Consider the following 16,356-nt stretch of genomic DNA (forward strand, 5'->3'; position numbering starts at 1 on the left):
GATGCAAACTCCACCTCTGAAAGACAGTTGCATAACATTCTGATGTTTGTAAGTAAGTGAAAGTAAGTATTAGCTTTATGCTGGGGCCGGTAAAGGAGGAATGTGCCTGGCAAATTATTTATTCATAATTTGTCACTATTCATGGGCCACCTTCAGCACCATCCACACCATCTGTGGCCACCCTGGGTTTGTATTCAGAAAGTGGGCAATTTGTGTTCCTAGGTGGCATAATGGCCAAGGCTTCTGACTCCAGAACTGGGGAACCACACTGCCCTCAACCTCATCACACTTAACGTGGTACAGCAGGTCACACAGCGAACATCCTCCAAAGGTCACATTGTCACTCCTCTCCAAAACATCACCAATTATCTAATACAAACCACTCGTACCGCAGGACTGGTCCCATCACTTAGCCAACTCTAGCCCCTTGCCCAGCATCCTACCACAAACCAAGGTCAAAGACTTCTCCATAGATAACTTAATGATTGAACCCATCTTTCACCCAATCAACTCCATGTCTGACACTGTACCTGACACTGTACCCTTCTCTGGTACTCTAAAGTCCTTGCTGACAGTAAACGACCCATCTGCAGACTGGAAAGATAATGAAAGAAAAACAGAACTCCTGATGACCTCATTACACTGAAGTCCCTCTACAAAAAACTTAGACAACTCATCACATCAATCAAAGTACAATACCAACACGATGAATAAAGCCTCTAACTGAAGCACAACACTTTTCAAGACCGTGAACCTCTGCACAAACCTCCTGCTGGATCAATCTGTTCCTCACTCCATGTAAAAGTGCAACCGCTTCTTCAGTGAAAAATACAAAAGAGCCAAGCGTACATTAACAAAACCATGCTTGCTTCAGCTCTAGTGCCCACCCCTTTCTTTACAATCCTAAAATGGCCATCCTTCGAAGCTCATCTCTTTCAAATCTTACCAACATACTCAACTTGCATTAATCCTGTTCCCATGAAGAAGAGCCTTACTCTGGCCCTTCACCAAAGCTCTCTCTGGGGACGCTTTTTCACACCTACTCTCGATTGTCAAACCCTTCCTCACTAAGTACATCTTCCCAGAAGCTCTCAAGACCTCTCTGTTGCCTTCGACGCAGTTGACCAACCCATCATCATATGCATCCTGGAGTCCTGAATCGGATTTACTGACAGTATCCTCCACTAGTTCTCCTCTCACCTTTCCAACTAACACTTGTTTATTCACATAGGCACCTCCAGGTCCCAAAAGTTCACTTGCTGAGCCCCCCGAGATTCCATAATGTCCTGGGCCAGACTGACCGTAGCAGACATCAGACATTTTCCCGGTGGGCCAGAAGGGTAGGGGCCGGTTTTTGACCCGTGGGGGCGCTTTTGTTACAGGGGGCCTGTATTGTCAGTAGTGCTGTAATATCTGCCCCTGTAAAAAATGCGGCAGCATTGCTTGACACTAGCACACGCATTCCCCCCCCCCCCCCCCTTCCCCCCTCCACCCCACCTCCTCCCCTCCGGCTGGTGGTTCAAGGAGAATTGCCAGGGCTGGTTTCCGGTCTGGCTGTGATGATGTTCCCTGTCATCTTCAACCTCAACATGGAGCTGCTTGGTGCTTTACTCACAGATAACAGCATCAAGATTTACCAATATTCTGATGATACACAGCTGTAGTTGAGACTGCTCTGCTTCAGACACCCAATAACTCAAACACCCCCTGCCATTCATCCAGATCCAGATATCCAGCTCCTCCCTGAAGCTCACTGCAGTCAAGCCAGAATTCCTTTTTTTCCAAAAACAACAAATAAGAAACCTGGTTTAATGACATGAACTGCCTTTGAAGCCCACCTTTCATTGAATGCACAATCACTTGGATTCACTCTCAACACCAACCTCCTATTCAAGGAAAACTTGCAACCCCCCCCCCTGAAAATAAAGGAAGATATGGTACCAGCTCCCCCCTTAAAATAAATGAAGCAATTTCTTCCAGAAAGCATTTTCAGAACTGCTCTCCAAGCCTTCGTACTCCTGCATCTGGACAGTAGTAACACCCTATTCCGTGACCATCCAGACTCCTCTCTGGCACCAATCTAGGGCATTCTACTCGTTGTAGCAAGTCCATCCCAGGCCTGAAGTAACATGATCACATCACCCCCCTCGTGATGAAACTCCATTGGCTCCTCTAACCGACCCACACTATCTTCCAAACCATTTGCATCAGTTACAAAACCTTCATGACCAGCCTCCCTGCTTATCTTGCAGACAAGCTCACCATCTCAGGTGGTGAACTGCACTCCTGCAGCCAGGATACCATCAGACTAAGAAGTGTAAAAAAAGAAAGAAAACAAGGCAGCAGGTCTTTTCCATGTATGCTCCCAGTATTGGGAACTCTACCGTCCTATCTATCATGTCCGCTTCCACTCTGCTCAAATTTAGGAAACATTTGAAGAAACACTTCTTTAAAGGACACTACCACTAGTGCACTCACCGTCCACAACCCAGTGTCCTCTCCTATCACGCACTGACTTAATTCTTCTCTGCGACCCTGTAAAGCCCTCTCCGCTTTTTTGCTAGGTTTGCAATATTAATATTTCAGATACGCACACACATACCTATATGGATATATGGATACCTGCATGCATACCTGCATGCATACATAAGAAAATAGCACTAAACTGGCCTGAAGCAAATACAAGGGTTGAAAGACTGAACAAAGTGGTAAAAGGAGGAATGCATTTGGCAAAAAGCTGTGGGAGGAATTGGGAAGAGTTGCTGGAGAGAATGGATGCAAATAGAGTTCCATGCATGCTCTCCTTGGAAGAGTACCTTCTGCGCTATTAAAAGGAAGGAAACTAAACACATTTGTGAGTCCAGAGTGAAGAATGTTAATAAATTATACCAAAGAGGAAAAGTGGGTAAAGAGAAAGGAAGATTTGATAATGCGAGGAGCATTTTGACTTGAAGAAATCTGCACGGATAACAAAAAATATTAGGGGATGTAATTCTGTAATAAAGAAAAGCATTGGTTGGAAAACAGAAGAGGTCTTAGTTCTGTAACCCATTAAAAGGGATAACGTTGTTCACTTAATCTATACACATGAGTCCTTTGTTATAACTACATTTAGAGTGGAGTAGTTAAAACGAGTGACCAAGTTATGCAAAATCAGAGACTATATACAAAGATATAGGTTAAGGAATAACAAAATAACGGTAGAAGAGTAGAGAAAGAGAAACCTAAGAAGCATGCTGACTGTTTGATGAATTAAATGTACATGGGAGATGCAGAAGTAAAATGTAAATTTTTATCTGTAAATAAGAATGTTGTTCTTTTAGAATAAGTTCTGGAAAATAATAGGTTTCTGTTTCGCTTCTTGGTAAAGTTTAGACTTGCCCATAACTATAACATCCTCAAAGCCTTTGGTATACCTGAAACTGGAATGTATGGAGCTGAACATTCTATAAGGTGTGGAGACAGAGATGCAGGAGGAGATGTGTCTTAGAGATTGAGAGAGCAGTTAGAGAGCAGCCTGGTGGATAAAGTGCATACTGAAGAATAACATTTGGAAGAAAAGGTATACTGTGTTGCCTCCTTTATCACTCTATTTTTTGCTTTTTCTAAAATAAAATCCTCTTCAATGTAATTAATATTTTTGTTATTTGTGGTAGTTGTACAGCAGAAACCAACCAGTGTGAAAAGCTTAAATGCTGTCAACTTGATTGGAGCAGTAGCTGGTGTCTTGCTACTGCATCGTGATGTAGTGTTTTTAGGTCTCGCCTACGCAGCGCGCATGCGCTGCATAGGAGAGAGACCTAATGCCATCAGTACAGCTTTGGGGGCAAAAACGTGCACGCGTTGCATTGCTTGCAATGGCAACGCGTGCACGTCTGACGATTTCCTTGTGGGAGCGTGCGGCACTATATGGTCGCACACTCTTGCAAGGGAATCGCGCAGGTCCCCTCCCCTGCTGCCGTGCACTTGTTATTCCGAGCATTGATCGCCCCAGCAGTCTTCACACGCAGACACCACAGAGCGCCGCTGTTGCATCACAAAGGAATACACTGAGCCTCGTGAGTTATTCCAAAGAGCATCACTCTCATTTCATACGTACTGGCTTCATTCCGACTGAAATTTCAAAACACAAGGACACCTTCTGAAACATAGGGCGTGTTGACCATTTCACATGAGGCATCGTATACTATTTTGCTGCCTTATTTGCTAGTCTCATGTGCTCTATCGGATCATATAATGTGCACCACTTGGTCAGTGTTATTTTTCCGCATGGACTACACATTTCGCATTAATTCAGCCAGTGATACCGATGTTGTTTTTTCACCCTGTTCTTTTTGCCACTTCCTCCTACATTAATGTTACCATAGGCATGTAGCTGTAGATACAGGGCTACGACTAGTCATGCATAATAATAGGCACATTTATAAAGCGTGTGGTTACACTCTGCCAGTGTGTCCCGGCGCTGCGGTGCAAACTGCCCGGATTGCTCTACCCTAACCTAGCCAGTCCTGACTATCCCGGGGGGAAGAGATACGTTTTCAAGTTTTTCCTGAAGGTGCCCTCCGAGGCCTCCAACCGGAGGCTCAGGGGGATCTTGTTCCATTGCTGAGCAGCCAAAAAGCGGAAAGAGCGCCCACCCATCCTTGCTCTCTTAATAGCAGGAATGCACACCAAGCCCGTCCCACATGATCTAAGTTGGCATGTTGGGTCATAAGGAGTGAGTAGATAAAACAAATAGGATGGACCCGTCCCCTGCACAATACGGTGGCATACTCACAGTGCCTTGAAAAAGACTCTCTCGCTTATCGGCAACCAATGGAGGGAGGCCAGCGCCACCTTCGAGGATGCCCTCCTCAGGCGCATAAGAACCAGACGAGCTTCTGCGTTCTGTACACCCTAGAGTCTTTGCATACATTTAGCTGGTGCACCCGGGTACAGAATATTGCCATAATCAAGGCGCGATGTCTCCAAGGCATGTACCATGGTCTTCCTGGCTGCAGTAGGCAGCATATCCACGGTTTTACAAAAGCCCCTCAGGACTCCAAAACAGGAGCTTGCCACCGGCCTGGTATGGTACTCAAAGGAGGGCTTTGTGTCCAGCCATACCCCCAGGTTCTTAGCCTGAGTGCAGGGCATAGGGGTGGACCCCAAACTCTGGAGCCACCATGCCTATGACCACACACACGGGGCTCTCCCTAACACAAGCACCTCGGTCTTATCGCCATTCAATTACATGCATGTTAAATGAATGTATTTTTTAACGGTGTTTTGACTTTTAACAGTAAGTTACAAATGTTTTGATGCATTGATTTTTGTTTAAAATGAGATTACCACTATCGGATTCTTTGTAAGACCTTACATTTCTGAACCAGAGCCATGCTGCGATGCACACACATAGCATACGTTGTTTTGCCATCTAGCGTTGCTTATTACGTGCTAGGTCTTCTTCACCTGTATTTTCGTAAACTTCTTCCATGATTCTTTTTTGATAATTGATTTCCCCCTTTCATATTTATTTTTAGGTTTCTACTCGTCTTTAATATTTGTCATTTGTGTACCATCCAAAATGGCATAGGTTGTGAGCGGTGGTGGCCTGTACTATTAGCAGGGAGAAGGGGGGGCGTGTTGGGGATTAGGTTCCCTCCTCTTTCTTTGTTCACGTACAGCCGGTCACCTGGTCTGAAGTAGGTGGGGCATGGGGCATAAATATTGCACCTACCTTTATTTCCTTGCTTGGTTTTGTTCCCGGTCGCCTTTGTCTGGAGATTAGTACCTGTGACTTTGTCTGCCGTCCTGGACCCTTCTTTGGATTCCTTCGTTTCTTCCGGTGGTTCCTCGAGACCGGCGGCTGACGGTCCCGATTTTGTAACCCCTTTCATAAATACGCTGATGCTCTGGAGAGCATTGGTTCAGCGATCCTGCCTGTCTTCATTTTTCCTCGTTACCAGAAGGGTTCATACGCGGCTGCGTAGAGGATCTAGACACGCTTCCGGTGTTTTTGGTAACCTCTCTACCTCGTTGTGTGAGGTTTCGGGTGTTTTTCCGGAGTGTGTCAGTCGAGGAGGTTACTCTGTTTGTTTTTGTAGTGCGAATACAGTCGGTGGCCATCAAATCGCGCTACTTCAGGTTTTAGCCCCCTACACTTTGTGGAACTGTCAGAAAAAAGGTATTTATTCTGTCTTTAGACTTTTTCCCCTGGTTCAATACGGAGGTGGGAGAACCTTACGTTTCCTCTGGAGTCTACAGACCATTATTGCTGCTCTACTTCGCAATCCTTGCCGGTCAGATTAGAAGACGCCCAGATACTTTGCCGGTAAGAGGGTGGTTCTAAAGACAGAGGGGGGATTTGTGTTGTACATGAATAAAGAAACAGCTGATCCATAGTGGTGTTTCGTATTAACCCTTGATATTGTATGCTCTTGTCATTGAATCCAGGTATCCCTTTGGGTGTGGGTTTTTCGCTACATCAGAGACCAACAAGCAGCAGGAGCATTTTATCCTTCAGAAGTCCAGAAATCCAGTTGTCCTTCCCTATTTCTGTTTCTCTCCCATCCTCTCCCTGCACCCCAGTGAATGGTGTGCTGTACTTTCAACCAGTACACCGCATAGGGGTTCGGATAGAGGATTGGGTTATTCTTCGCCTCTGCAGCGTTGGGCACAGCTGGATAGTAAAGGTAACAGAAAACCAAGCCCACGAATTCAAACGCTGCCTGGGCGAAGATGAATTAGGATGGGCATGCAATGGGTGAGGGTGAGGGCCTTACCTTGCAAGATCTTATGGGTGCTATTGCCTCCCTACAATCCCAGATGCAGGACTTAAGGCAAGAAAACGTAGGCTTAAGACAGGAGCTTAGTGTTGTGAAAGCAAGGGATCGGGGTGGAGTACAGGGACCGGTATTACACCCTGCCACCTTCCAGTTTGAGAGAGGTGCAGGACAGGCTGCCAGTGGAGGGCCCCCCATAGCGGTGACTGTAACTACTCCTGTACCTGTACCCTTGGCAGCGCCAAAACGCTTTTCTGGTGACTGCAACAAATATAGTACATTTATGAACTAATGCCATCTGCTTTTCATGTGTCGTCCTAATGCTTTTCCGGACGATTCAGCCAAACTGGCTTTTATCATTTCATATTTAGCAGGTACAGCGGCATTATGGGCAGTCCCATTAGTAGACAACGACGATAGAGTTCTGTATAATTATCAGGCGTTTAAAGAGCAGATGCGATGTTTATTCGCAAAACACGCCTTTATGCAAGCTAGTGATGCGGAGTTACTTAACCCCTTCCCTGCTCGGCACATTCCCCTGCTGTGCTGGGGGGAGGGGGGGCACGCGCAGCGCCCCGGTGCTCATGACGAGCTCAGCTCGTCATGAGCTACAGTGCTCCTGTGCTCATGACGAGCTGAGCTCGTCACGGCCACACCCGTTTCTTTAGAACGCTCAGCACAGCAGGGGAATTTGCCCAGCGTGCGAGCGTTCTAAAGGCCATGACTCGTCAGGAGCACCGGAGCACTGTAGCTCATGACATGCTGAGCTCGTCATGAGCATGCAAGGGGTTAAGTTGAGGCAGGGTAAGCAAGATCTACTGACTTATATAGCCACATTCAATCGTCTGGTATCCGAAACACAATGGCCCATGGAGAAAAGGACTTTTCTGTTCTATCAGGGATTGTGCAAAGACTTAAAGGATGTGGTGTCACAGGTCGTGGATCCTCCCACGGATTGTGTGGCTTTTATTGATTTGGTGGTAAAGCTCAATTATCGGCTGTTGGAAAGGCGTGGGGAGCGAAATAGGTTTCAGTCTTCACGAACTGCGTGAGTAAAACAGGAAGGGAAACCTACTGTTGAGTCCAAGCAGCTAGGACCTGAACCAATGGAGATTGGTGGAGTCAGGGGTCCGTTAACTTTTGAAGAGAAGAAGAGAAGGCGGGACCTGAATATGTGTTTATATTGTGGCGGTACAGGTCATTTTGCCCGTGAATGTCCATTGAAACCCTCTAATGTAACTCTACCGAAAAACACAGTGGCATTTATAGAGAAACAGAGAATGGGTACCATATTGGAAGATTACAATACGTCATATGAGGTCATAGGGGCCGTGCAGAGAGTACCGCAACACTTTACCATCTCAGCCTGTCTAGTGATTTCAAGTACTAGGAGGGTTACGATTACAGTATTGATTGACTCAGGGGCCACAGGCAACGTTATGGATATTCAGTTGACTGAGAGATTGATGGTTCTGTGTGTGAATATAGAGCAGCCAGAACCTGTACGTGCTATTGATGGCACTGAGCTGTCATCTGGATCCATAACACAGCAGACAGAATCGTCATGTTTGTTGTTTGATAATGGTCATTCTGAGGACATAAGTTTCGATTTGATTGATGCCCCTTCGTTTGGTGTGGTCCTTGGTGTGCCCTGGCTGCAACTGCACAATCCTTGAATTGATTGGGTGAGGCGAACAGTGACATTAGACTCTGTTCACTGTTTACAAAATTGTTACAAGGTGGCTACTGACTGGATACCTCCTTTGACGTGTGCTGGAGTGAGAGTGGAGAGGTCCCGTTGTTACCAGCTCCCTACTCCACTTTCAGGGATGTTTTTGATAAGGGTCAAGCAGATAGTCTTCCACCTCATCGATCCTTTGATTGCCGAATCGATCTGGCACTCGGAGCTATTTTGCGATGCAGCCGCATATACGCCTTATCTGAGCCAGAGGAAAAACATCTTAAGCAGTATGTCGATGAAATTTTTATTTTTTTCTCAGTCTTCAGTTGAGCACAAGTCACATGTCCTCCAAGTCTTGCGGAAATTGAAGGAGCATAAGTTATTTGTGAAATTGGAGAAATGTTGTTTCCATGCCACCAGTGTAGAATTTCTGGGGTTCATCATCTCATCAGACGGTATTAAGATGGATCCTAGAAATATAGTCTATTGTAACATGGCCAAAACTTATGTGTGTTAAGGATGTGCAGGTCCTATTAGGTTTTGCCAATTTCTACAGGCGTTTCATCTCGCATTTCTCGGATGTGGTAGCTCCCATGACGGCCTTGCTCAAAAAGGGTGTTCTGTTTGTTTGGACAGCTGAGGCACAGGCCTCCTTTTGTCAGTTAATACATCTTTTTACCTCTGCCCCTGTTCTGGTGCATCCAGACCCTGCTTTGCCTTATTTCGTGGAAACTGATGGCTCTTTGTGTGCTGTAGGGGGGAGTGCTCTCACAGAGGGACCGGGACACAGGTTTTATGCATCCTGTTGCGTACTTCTCAAAAACTTTGGCAGCTGAACGCAACTATACTGTTGCGGAACGAGAATTGCTGGCAATTAAACTATCATTCGAGGAATGGAGACATCACTTATGTTGAGCCAGGCATGTGATCACTATTTACACAGATCATAAGAACTTGGTGTTCTTTCGCTCTGCCAGAGCATTGACACTTAAACAAATGCGTTGGGTTTTGTTTTTTAACGAATATGACTTTGTCATAACGTATCGACCAGCAGCCCAACAGGTAAAATCAGACGCTTTATCCCGCATCCATGTAGAACAGACTGATACTGAACAAGAGAAGGAAATGCTACCTGTGATTGCGGGTGAAAGGATAGTAGGGGTGCTGTCTGCTGATGACTTCTGTGCCATAGTAAAAGAAAAGATGCAGAATGTTGATTTGGTGCCCTGGTTATCTCACTCATTGTTTGAGGAAAGAAAGGGGTTGTTATATCGTGAGAACCGTTTGTTTATACCCCCCGAATTGAGAGATTTCTTTCTTCAATGGTGTCATTCCTCGTCTTTGGTTGCACATCCGGGTATTCACAAGACTAAGGAGCTCTGTTTGAGGTGGTTTTGGTGGGATACATTGGCGCGGGATGTTCAGGTTTATGTGTCATCTTGTCCTGTTTGCGCCATTAGTAAGCCTTCCCACCTAAGCCCTTCTGGAATGTTGCATCCGTTGCCTGTTCCTCCGGCCCCTTGGCACACCATTAGTATGGACTTTGTAACAGACTTGCCTCCAGTAGCAGGGTATACAGTAATAAGGGTGGTGGTGGATTTATTTACTAAGATGGCTCACTTTGTCCCATTGCCAAAGATTCCCACTGCCAGGGAAATGGCAGCAGTTTTCATTAACGCAGTCATAAAATATCATGGTTTACCCTCTGCTATAATATCGGATAGGGGAGCGCAGTTTATATCCCATTTTTGGACGGAATTGTGTTCAGTGTTATGAATGGAGGTACGGTTATCGTCTGCGTACCATCCGCAGACGGATGGCCAGACAGAACGCACCAATCAAACGGTGGAGCAGTATCTCTGTTGTCTTCTATCTTCTTTATCATGTGCATGGGTTGATGCTCTTCCTTTGGCAGAATTCGCCTATAATAACAGCGAGCATTCTGCCTTAGGATTGACCCTTTTTTCTGTTCTATGGGTTACCATCCTAGAGCCATACCCATACAACCGTCTGGACATGTACCTGCTATAGATGTTTTGAGTAAGTCCTTGACACATATATGGGAGATGGCACAGTCACATTTACAGAAGTTCAAGGTGATAATGAAGGCACAGGCTGATAAGCATAGGTTGCCCGCTCCGTTATATGTAGTGGGTGATCGAGTACGTTTGGCCACCAAGAATTTACGGATCAACGGGTCTAGAAAGTTGCAGCCCCGGTATGTAGGGTGATTAACCCCGTGGCAATGAAGTTGGAACTTCCTGATGATTATGGGGTACATCCTGTTTTTCACACCTCACTCATCAAACCTTATGTGGAAACTATGCAGAAATTGCCCCCTCCCTTGATGGTTGATAGTCAGGAGGAGTTCGAGGTACATGCCATTATTGATTCCAGGCGTAGGAGAGGGAGGTTGTATTATCTAGTTGACTGGAAAGGCTACGCTCCTGTAGATAGGTCATGGGAATTAGCTAGTGGCGGGCATGCCCCTAGATTGGGGCGTAAATACCACATGGCTCATCCATCCAAGCCTCGTCTGGTAGGGATGCCTTTGGGGAGGGGGGTACTGGTTAGGGATTAGGTTCCATCCTGGGTCCCCTCCTCTTTCTTTGTTCATGTACAGCCAGTCACCTGGTCTGAAGTAGGTGGGGCGTGGGGCATAAATATTGCACCTACCTTTATTTCCTTGCTTGGTTTTGTTCCCGGTCGCCTTTGCCTGGAGATTCGTACCTGTGACTTTGTCTGCCGTCCTGGACCCTTCTTTGGATTCCTTTGTTTCTTCCGGTGGTTCCTCGAGACCGGCGGCTGTCGGTCCTGATTTTGTAACCCCTTTTATAAATACCCTGATGCTCTGGAGAGCATTGGTTCAGCGATCCTGCCTGTCTTCATTTTTCCTCGTTACCAGAAGGGTTCATACGCGGCTGCGTAGAGGATCTAGACACGCTTCCAGTGTTTTTGGCAACCTCTCTTCCTCGTTGTATGAGGTTTCGGGTGTTTTTGCGGACTGTGTCAGTCGAGGAGGTTACTCTGTTTGTTTTTGTAGTGCGAATACAGTTGGTGGCCATCGAATCGCGCTACTTCAGGTTTTAGCCCCCTACACTTTGTGGAACTGTCAGAAAAAAGTTTTTTTTTCTGTATTTAGACTTTTTCCCCTGGTTAAATACGGAGGTCGGAGAACCTTACGTTTCCTCTGGAGTCTACAGATCATTATTGCTCCTTTACTTCGCAATCCTTGCCGGTCAGATTAGAAGACGCTCAGAGACTTTGCCGGTAAGAGGGTGGTTCTAAAGACGGAGGGGGGATTTGTGTTGTACAGGAATAAAGAAACAGCTGATCCATAGTGGTGTCCCGTATTAACCCTTGATATCGTATGCTCTTGTCTTTGAATCCAGGTATCCCTTTGGGTGTGGGTTTTTCGCTACATCAGAGACCAACAAGCAGCAGGAGCATTTTATGCTTCAGAAGTCCAGAAATCCAGTTGTCCTTCCCTATTTCTATTTCTCTCCCACCCTTCTCCCTGAACCCCAGTGAATGGTGTGCTGTACTTTCAACCAGTACACCGCATAGGGGTTCGGATAGAGGATTGGGTTATTCTTCGCCTCTGCAGCGTTGGGCATTTTAATCTGTAATATTTGTAATTTGTGTACCATCCAAAATGGCATAGGTTGTGAGCAGTGGTGGCCTGTACTATTAGCAGGGAGAAGGGGGGGGGAGGGCGCGGCTGGTTGTGAGACATGCAAGATGCACCTTAAATGGGGAAAAATGCATAGTTTGCCCTTTGGTAATGTGAGAAATATTACACATTATATCACTTTGTGATTCCATTTTTTTATTAATCTCCTTTTCATCAAGACAGTCTGCATAGGTAAAGACTAAACTTAAGTTTAGACATTAAGGGGTATATTTATCAAAAGGTCATGCAATGCAGGGCCGCAAGTACAATTGCTGCTCTGCATTGCTGAAAAGCGACATATCTACAAAAATAGTGTAGGGGTAAGGGACTTCTAAATCACCCTCAGCATAAAGCTGAAGTTGTAGAGGGGCTGGAGAAGCATGAATTCAGGAAGGACAAGCATTGGCATTGCCGATAGGTCTCGCTTTTGGGACCTTTTAAGTATTTAGTTATCCAGCACAATATTCTTGGTGCAACAATAACTGTTGCATGGCTAAACACTTAAAAGGTCCCAAAGACGAGACCTATTGGCTATGTCAATGCTTGTTTAAAGAGGTGTGTCTTCATCTTTTCTCTAGACTGGAGCAGGGTTTGGACAGACTTTCTTGATATGGAGATGTTTTTGCAGGTCATTGGTGCGCGATCGCTTATTAAACATAATGTAGCTTTTCACGATTTTGTAAGCATGAGGCAACCAGACTGGGTCTTTGTGACCGAGACATGGGCCTTTGAGTCCTCTGGTCATGATCTTCTCTTGGCTATACCTGAAGGATATGCGCTTCATAGGCAGGATAGAGTGCGACGCAGAGGAGGTGGACTGGCAATCCTCGTTAAGGCCACACTTTCCTGTACTGTGAAGTCTCTATCGGTCCCTTCGGGTCCCTTTGAGGCTTTATATTTCTGTATTGTGTGTTCCCCCTCGATCTCCTTCTCTGGAATTCTTGTATATAGACCTCCAGGACCGAGAACTAACTTTTGCCTTGACCTCTTTAGAATCTTGGAGCCCTATTTTTGGGAGAACTCACTTCACCATTCTTGGTGACTTAAATTTTCATTTAGATGATCTGGAAGCTAAAGACACATCTACTTTGGTCAATGCTTTGGAAGCCTGTGACTTTGTCCAAATGGTACATTGCCCGACTCACAGGGCTGGCCATACCCTGGACGGGGTGTTCTCCAGTGATTTGAGACTAACAGTCGGCGCGCCTTTGCCTATAGTATGGTCAGATCATCTAGCAGTACCTCTGGACTTAAACACTCCCCGTATTGAGGGTAATTCGGTTACCACCAATAAATGTCTTAAAAGAAGCTTTAGAAATATCACCAACGAGGCTCTGGCCCCTTTTATTCAAACCATCAGCATCACATCTCAGAGGGCGGTTGATGAGGTGGCACAGGAACTTGCCGACTCTATCACTAAAGCAGCTGATGAGTTAGCCCCTACCTCACTCAGATATGTGGCACGACAGAAACCCTCAGCCCCCTGGTTTACAGAAACATTGAGGCTCCTCAGACAAAAGTGTAGAAGGAAGGAGAGAGACTGGCGCAAACCCTGGGATCCGACAGCACGGGAGGTATACAGGCGCCTGTTGCGAGAATATAAAAGCAGAGTTATCAAGGAGAAACAGGAATATTTCACCAACCTGACCAGTTCTCTTACTTCATCCAAAGAGCTTTTTAAGATCGTGGACTCCCTCTGCTCTCTTCAGGCTCCTGACCCTGTGGTAGGCTCACAGGAGCTATGTAATAACATCTCGGACTTCTTCTATAAAAAAAATAGATGATATCTATCTGGCTCTACAATCCCAGAGGAATATCCTGAATGACAATGATTCCTCTCGAATTAAGCAGTTTGAATCTTGGACTGGTGATTCTACCCAAATCCTTGCCCACTTCCCTTCGCTTTCCTTGGACGGTCTTAATCGACTTTTAGATAGAACGAAATCAGCCTCTCCTCTGGACCCTGTTCCTTTGAAAGTACTAAAGGAATGTAGGGACATCATTCTTCCTCCTATGCTGGAAATAATGAATGGAGCTATGGAACAGGGCACCTTCCCTACGGCATGGAAGAAGGCCATAGTGAAACCTCTTCTTAAAAAGCCCACTCTGGATCCTGGTCTCCTGAAGAACTTCAGACCAATATCTCTTCTGCCGGCCCCTGCTAAGATGTTGGAAGCTCATTTGAACTGTCACCTATCCAACTTCCTGGACTCTTCTGGGTTCTTGGACGGGTCCCAACATGGTTTTAGGAAGCTCCACAGCACGGAGTCTGCTCTGACTAAGGTTGTAGACAACATTCGCCGAAAAGTAGATCTGGGCCAAACCACCGTGCTAGTACTGTTGGACCTCACAGCGGCATTTGACACCCTGTCTCCCTCTACTTTAACATCTCGGTTAAGGGAGGCAGGGGTAACAGGGCCGGCCCTGAGTCTCCTGAACTCTTTTTTACAGCAGAGAGAACAGCGTGTGATGCTTGGAGATTTCCTCTCCCCTGCTAAGTCTTTGCAATGTGGGGTGCCACAGGGGTCAGCATTGAGCCCGACCCTGTTCAATATCTACGTGGCCCCCCTTGCGAGACTAGTAAGATCTCAGGGGATGGAGGTGGTGTTGTACGCCGACGACACGCAGATTATGGTGTCCCTGACCCACTCTGTGAGTATTTCCGCGTCCAACTTTAGGTCCTGCATGCAACTCGTTGCAGAGTGGATGATTCTCAACTCCCAAAAGTTGAACGGCGACAAAACAGAGGTCCTGGTCTTCGGCAAGGACCAGGACATGTGGTCGGGTGAGTGGTGGCCCTCATCTTTAGGCACCTGCCCCACTCCCACACAATCTGCCAAGAATCTCGGCGTCATCTTTGACACCTCGCTCTCTATGGAGCTTCAGGTCAATAGGACTATGGCCACCTGTTGGGGTGTCATCAGGACCCTTAAAAGAATTCTTCACTACCTTTCCCCCCAGGCACGCAAGCAGATTGTGATTGCTCTTGTTGGCTCAAGGCTCAATTATTGCAACTCACTTTATGCCGGGGCCAACAAGGGTCTTCTGCAGCGTTTACAGGTTGTGCAGAATGCCGCTGCGAGATTTGTGTTGGCCCTGCCATGGCTGTCATCCGCTACCATGGCAAGGAAGAGCCTCCACTGGCTCCCTATTACCTCCAGAGTGTCTTTTAAACTCCTCTGCCTTACTTATAGTGCCCTCATGGCTGGCCCTGCCGACGCTTTTGGATCTCTGCTCACCCGGTATGTCCCGAGCAGATGTCTACGCTCTCTAGAGCTGAATCAACTGGTAGTCCCTCGCTCTAGGAAGGTTAGATGGGGGAGTAGGGCTTTTTCCATCTTGGCACCCCAATTATGGAACACACTTCCCCTGGAGATCAAATTACAGCCCTCATTGGATCTCTTTAGGAAAGCCCTCAAAACCTGGTGTTTCATTAAGGCCTACCAGTAAGCTCCTGTCACCTGGTAGATTCAGCTAGATATTGAGTTAGGCGCCTTGACGCCCACTGGGCTAAGTTGCGCAGGTATAAATCACACTTCATTCATTCATTCAAAGATAAAGAAGGGCAATTGCTTATTTTTTCCTTTTATTTTTGCATTTCTTTCCTGTCTGACTGATAGTGTTGTAACCAGGGGTGTGCCAAGAACGACCGGAGACGCTGAGCTTGTCAACCAGATGTCCTGGAGTTGCATGTCATGATGACTTTGTAAATGCACTCGTTTTAAGGTGGTGCGGCCTGGCAATGGGAGCCCAGTGATGTGGTTCTATTTTTTCATAGCCTTCATTAGGGGTGTTGCAGTATGTTATGTGCCTCTAATGGCTGAATAGTGTGGATCTGGGAGGCCGTGTATTAGGTAGCATTGCCACTGTCCAGATGAGCAAGTACGAGGACTTGTAAAGCAGTTATGAAGTCCCTGTCTAGGAGAGATGATTTCACTTTACCCTGTAGAGAGCTGGAATCGGACAGTCTTGTTTTTCTCAGCGATGTTTTCTTTGAGGATGCGATCAGTGTTAAATGTGCATCTGAGTGACTTGCCACTGGTTGAAATGCTTGGGTTCTAATCCTTGCAGGTGCATGTCATTGTACCTGGTTTGTACTGGTTCTTGCTTGCTGCCCTTGGCTTATAACAGGATCTCTGTCTTGGTGGGGTTGAGCTTCAGGTAGGTGCTGGTCATCAGGTCTGGATGAGCTGCAGGCAGTGTTTGAGGTGTTGCATGTCTGCAGCAGATGAGAGTTC

General features: G+C 46.4%; 1 protein-coding gene across 3 annotated transcripts in view; it reads left to right on the forward strand.

The window, feature by feature from the left end:
• The window catches only part of LOC147717719 (E3 ubiquitin-protein ligase TRIM39-like), a 141,896-nt gene that overhangs the window by 12,539 nt on the left and 113,001 nt on the right, over positions 1–16,356 (forward strand). The window lies entirely within an intron of this gene.

This window comes from Lissotriton vulgaris, chromosome 5 (genome assembly GCF_964263255.1).
Source record: "Lissotriton vulgaris chromosome 5, aLisVul1.2, whole genome shotgun sequence".
NCBI classification, from domain to species: domain Eukaryota; kingdom Metazoa; phylum Chordata; class Amphibia; order Caudata; family Salamandridae; genus Lissotriton; species Lissotriton vulgaris.